Source organism: Priapulus caudatus, unplaced genomic scaffold (assembly GCF_000485595.1).
Source record: "Priapulus caudatus unplaced genomic scaffold, Priapulus_caudatus-5.0.1 Scaffold744, whole genome shotgun sequence".
NCBI classification, from domain to species: Eukaryota; Metazoa; Priapulida; class Priapulimorpha; order Priapulimorphida; family Priapulidae; genus Priapulus; species Priapulus caudatus.
In genome coordinates this window covers 59,628-65,925 of record NW_014577805.1, presented here as the reverse complement: position 1 = coordinate 65,925, position 6,298 = coordinate 59,628, and the positions used below count along the sequence as shown (strand labels likewise).

Below are 6,298 nucleotides of genomic sequence, written 5' to 3'. Positions count from 1 at the left end.
AGTGCAGAGGAGCCGTAGCAATGAACCTTCTGAACAGCAACCCGTCGTGTACTTCGAGCAAGTTCCATTGTGTTAGGTAGGTTTTCATCTCACTTCCCTTAGTCGTAACTGAGCGATAATGGGGAGAGACTACCCCATCTGACTTTAACTTTACGATCTCACTGATGCATTCATCCGCATTTTGCCACTCTTTTAGCTCACTGTCACTATATATCAGTGCCCAACCATTCTCATCGATTGATGCAAAGTCACCAGGATTATCTTCCTGTTGCAGAGGAACTGGCGCCACCATCGAGACTCTAGAGAGATCTACAGCAGCCCTGACTGCATCATCTTCTAGCTGTTGCTGCTCCCGGCCTTCCTCCTTTACCGTTCTACCATCAATTTTGTGCCTGACGTCTGGGCAATCTTCTCTCGGACATTTAGTGACTACTTGTCGTGATAATGCATCGGCATTCCCATGTGCCTTCCCTTGCCGATGCTCTATGGAATAGTTATATGTACCCAGAATCTGTAACCACCGGGCAATCATGGCTTCTGGTTCCTTGAAATTCACTAGCCATACTAACGATGCGTGATCGGTTCTAATATGAAATTTTCTTCCATACAGGTAATGGTGGAAGTGCTGCACAAACATGACTAGAGCCAGTAATTCTTTCTTCGTGGTACAATAACGTCTCTGTGAGTAGCTCAGAGTTTTGCTACCATATGCAACAACTCGTTCTTGACCTCCTACTTGTGACAACACTCTCCGATGCCTGTGTTACAAGCATCAGTGTCTAAAATGTACAATAACCTTCATCTTGTGGGTAAGACAGTATAGGTGCAGAAACTAATCGATCTTTTAACTCAATAAACGCTTGTTCACACTCTTTAGTCCAGATGAAGAGTTTTTCTTTCTTAGTTAATTCTGTTAGTGGAGCAGCTACTGATGCAAACGAAGGAATGAATCGCCGATAATATGATGCTAATCCAAGGAAACTTCTGACCTCTGTTACATTGCGGGGTTCCTGCCAAGCTTGAACTGCTTTAGTTTTCTCGCGGATTGTGCGGTACCTTCAACCGACACTATGTGCCCAAGGAACTTCACTTCCTTTCGCATCAAATGACACTTCTTAGGTTTAAGTTTTAAACCCGCTTTTCGAAATCTTTCATAGACACAGTTCAAATTATACAGTGCCCTCAAACGTTTTCCGAAAAACTATGACATCATCTAGATAAACTAGACACTGCTTGTACTGTATGCCACGTAAGACTGTTTTCCATAAGACGCTCAAACGTTGCAGTTCCATTACAGAGTCCATAGGGCATCTCCGAATTGGAATAAACCGTTCTTGTTGAAAAGGCGGTCTTAGGTTTGCTTTCTTCATCCATGGCTACTTGCCAATACCCACTAGCTAAGTCCAAGGTAGTAAACCAGGCGTTACCAGCTAACGAGTCTAATAAGTCGGAAATCCTGGGTATGGGGTATGCGTCTTTCTTACTTACTTCATTCAGCTTTCTAAAATCTACACAAAACCGTACTGAACCATCCGGGCGATTTACTAATACCACGGGTGAAGACCAAGCACTACTACTTTCTTCGATAATCCCCGCTTTCAACATTTTCTCAATCTCTTGATCCATCAATCTGTTTCGCTAACGGTACTCTACGAGGTGCTTGCTTAAAAAACGTGCACTTCCAGTGTCTATGCTATGCTTAACCAGTCGTGCAACCCAACTGACCATCCTCACCAGCGAAGATGTCTTGATAGGAATCGACAAGCTGGACCAGCTGATCAGCCTGTTTTTGTTCCAGTATCGACTCATGCATTGTCTCTTCTATCATTTTTTTCAGGTTTTCAGGCCGTATTCCCAGACCTATTTCCATTAACCTATTTTTACTTGATTTTATTTCTAGTGTAAGTGGGCCCTTTTCAGTCAAGGAGCATCTTTCTCCTGCCTCAGCGCCTCTATCCTCTGATGAGTTCTGCTTTTCAACTGAATCATCATCTGCTGCAGTGCCGAGCTGGTCTCGACCCGAATCGTCAGTCGCAGATACACTGTACACGGAGTCCACTGGTGTCTGAAGCATTTTATGCGCTCATTTCCAACTTCTAGCCAGCCTTCTGCTAGTGAGAAGAGTGCATTTCTTGCTTCCAGTACATCCATACCTAATATACCTATGGGATTTCCTAAGTCTGCCACAACTACCGTCATCTCTTGCCCAGTATTGGCAATTTCCACATTTACATCTGCCTCTCCCTCTACTGGTAAGTTTTCTCCATTTGCCATCACTAACTCTGTTTGAATTTTACTTAATTTCGGTTCGCATCTAAGTTGTTTACATAGAGATTTATCTATAATGGTAACACTCGAGCCACTATCGACTAGGAAATCTGCAGCCGTTTCATTAACGCACACTTTAGTATACCAACCAAGAGAGACGGCGATACTAGAGAAGCGTTGCCGAAAGGAGGTGTTGATCCCAGAGCGCTATAAGCGCGCAGATCTTGCGCGCAGTTCCGCGGCAAGCGCACGCGACCGGCGGAATTCCATACGACAGTATGCAGCGCTGGCAGCTATGGATCCGGGTGCGCGAATGAATTGCCGGCGCACGGGATCCATAGCTGCCAGCGAACAGTCCGCAATTTCAGTGGGGACACAGAGGTAGACATTTGGGACGTGAACCAGTGTTCACTTGTTATAAAAAACATAATTTCTCTCTTACGTAACCGAGCTGGTGTGACGCGAAATCACAGAAAGACTGACGAAATTCTCGCGTTCGCGACACTTGCCCCAGTAATGGAAAATGGCTGCAAGACAAAGGCTTATATTAATAGACTGGGACTCGCTCCCCACTCGATTACCCACTCGAGTGACTAAGCTAAGCCGAGAACACGTAGCAATACATTGCATTAACGCGCACAAACACATACATCGCAATAACATCGTATTATATGTTAAGACTCTAGGCTATACGGCAGTAAAAATAACCTGTATATAAATATAATTGGAACACTCAGCCTCAGGTTTATTCATTTTGTATTACATAGCCATTATGCATTAGTTGTAATAGAGGTAATTACGTCCCAGTACACTTACTTATAGTTACTAACCTTGGCTATATCAGTCTAGGATCAGTATACAGCAAGTGCCGTACACTACAAGTACTTGCAAGTAAACTTCCGTCACTTAGCTCCAAGAAACGGTATTGCTAGGCGTTAGTAGAATACTAGGGTGTATGACGTTGTGTTGGTGTAGGCGAGCTATGGATGGAGCTGGCAGCTGGTATTATATAGGGTTGCCACGTCAAGGTAAACTGCGAGCAGGCGAGTTCCAAGGTCTTTCTGCGAAGTTTTTCTCACAACAGCAATCAGGCCCCCCCCTCGACCGCAGGGTAGACGAAGTTTTTGCTATAAGCAGCACGCTGGGACGATGTAATATATGCAAAAATGCTGTACGTCGACGCTCTCAAAACGATTCAAACAACAATACTCATCCAACAGCTTCGATCTTTGTTTCTATTTGAAGAACAGTGTGATTCTTCATGAAAACATAATTCTTTGTTCCTAACCGAGCTGTGTCACGCGAAATAACACAGCGAGACTGACGAAATTCTCGCCACGAGCGCACGAATTATTCTCTAACACTCACGTGATAATCAAATGAGCAAACATTAGAACATTCACATTGGTGCGTCAAGATGGATACGGGCAGTTGACGATGCAGGGCTGAGACTGCTACCGACCTTCACTCAGCCAACTATCGTTGGCTATACTGAAGTGAGTTCGCTAGCGTGTCGAACTGTGCACCGCGCGGCAGTCTAGGTCATCGAGGCAGCGGTTTTAAAAAAAAAACTTGAAAAGGTACGTAGATGGACTCGTTGCGCCATCTATGGGTCGCGATAACTTCCAAATTAATGTCAGGGACATGAACCAGCGAAAGGGAAATTATTTTTCTACACTAAAAGGACGCGCCCGAACCGCAAAGAAACAAAAACGAACATTTGGATTTATGCTCGCCCTACGTGCAAAGTCGAAAGGCTTCTGCAATCGCCACAACTCCTCAATTGACCGATTCTGCGGCTTTCGTGTGAGTACCCAGAGGGCCTCGGGTAGATGTTTCTAAATAGAGGGCAGTAGTAAGTCATTGTGTCGCGCCGAGGCGGCGTTGGCGCCGCTTCGCGCGGATATCCGGGGCTGCAGATCGTCTAGTCTCAACTGTACCGGCGCTACTAACGCTGGTACTTTACTTTCATCACTGCTGCGTCTCTGGTACTTCCATTTCCTGTGATCAACATTCTACAGACCGGTTCATTCATCACGCATGCACCGTCGGGTCTAGTTTAAACGTGTTGTTCTTTCAGTTTGATGCCGCTAGATTACCATTTAATTCGGCGTCACATCGATCTCCACGTTTGTGCGCTCGCAAGAACTGCATTCTCGCATCTCCCATATATGGACAATTACGCACTAAATGGGTATTCTCCTCGCAAAAGAAACATGTACTCGCCACTCGGGGGCCGATACACACGAGATTCCCTGCTGCTGTAATTAGCATAAGATTGTCCTCTCTGATTCGCATGGGTATTCATTCGACCGGCATTGGGTCGCTTGCTAGAATAGTATGCCTCCTTTCTATTTTCCTGTTCCAATCGAAAGCATTGCGCTCTGTTAAATAGGGGTTGAGCCTCGGCGGCTGGTTTACCCCTATAATCTCTATATTCGTCTTCCACAGCTTCGTACTTAGCCACCATTGATACTGCTTGTTCTAACGTATCAGGTTCTCTCAAGCTTATGTTTTTCTTCAGGTTTATCTCCTTCAACCCGGAAACAAATCGATCCACTAACTGATATTCTCTGTCTTCGCTACGCATGTTTGGAAAAGCTTTTCGGCTAAGCCTACGAAGTGCTGCCGCATAATCAGCTGGACTTTCGTCCACACCTCTTCGACGTTGCTTAAGTTCACTGCGATATACTCTTGCTTTTTCCGCAGGATCGAATCGCCGTTGTAAGACGTCAGCTATCTCATCAAACGTAGCAAACTCGGGATCCAATCCACTAATCGCATCCAACGCACTGTCATCTAATGCCATGAACAGTCTGTGTGCCTTCATTTCATCCTCCCATCCATTCCACTGTGCCACGTATCGAAACTTTTGCATGAATCTATCTAAATCTTCGTCGGCTGTTCCACGGAACGTAGGTGTTTTAGCTTCTTTTCTGTTGTTTCCAGCCGACATCGAATCCATTCTATTCCTACTTCCTATACCACTATCTCTTGTCGCAGCTAATCGACTCGGTGTCTCATTTATCTGTCTTAACTGTTTTATACCCGTACTAGCCACATGCGGGTATGATGAATCGAACATATCTCTCCTCCCTGCACTTCTATGGCCAAAATGCCTGTCCTGCATGTCAGACACGTAGTCATTATGATACGCAGTATTTCTATCACTTCCCGTCTCTACCACCGTTTCAAAAGCGTTCCTCTCTCTTAGCTGATCGTGATCCGGAGTGCCGAGATTATTTCTCACATTCGAGATATTCCGTACCGAATCGGTAACATTGTCGACACTCTCGGAACCACGGAACAACCAATTAAAGTTGAAAACAAACAAAAAAACAAAGAAAACTCATTGTATCGACACCACGTATATAGCACTGTAATAAATATTAAATATCTATTCCAAATTCTAACAAAATCGATCCTATAAATGTTCACAATAAAATAGATCCCGGACGAGCCCCCAAATTTGTAGCGGTTTTATGGCTCTTGCGACTGACCCGTGACCGTGTCTTTACCGCATTCGTCAGTTAAGTCTAGGGGTGTAAAATGTGTCACCGCCGCGTGTAAAACCCGCCTACAAATTAGATCGATATTGCTATAGTTTATATATTTGCCGTGGTGTCAATGCGGAGATAGAGAACGAAATTAGATAGTAGAAACATTTATAGTTATTGGTAACGTAAGAGATATATCTTTAATTTAACATGTAAACAACGTACAAGGAATCACACTATTTACAACAATTCACTCTATAGTTCTATAACAGTTCATACAGACAGTTTACTTACTATATATCCTAAGTATTATCTCTCTGTCGAATCTCACTCTTTAGTTATCACCGTATCGAACTCTTACTCTTTAGTTATACTCCAACTCCCCAAATCAAACTTCTTACTATTTAGTTATATCCTCCCAACTCCCCAAATCGAACTCTCTCTCTCTCTGTTTAGTTATATCCTCCCAACTCCCCAAATCGAACTGCTTCTTCCTATTTAGTTATATCCTCCCAACTCCCCAAATCGAACTC

The 6,298-nt window shown here is 44.2% G+C and overlaps 1 protein-coding gene across 1 annotated transcript in view; it reads right to left on the bottom strand.

Annotated features, from left to right (window-relative positions):
• Positions 1 to 6,298, bottom strand: part of LOC106813243 (U6 snRNA-associated Sm-like protein LSm7) — a 19,588-nt gene that overhangs the window by 12,867 nt on the left and 423 nt on the right. The window lies entirely within an intron of this gene.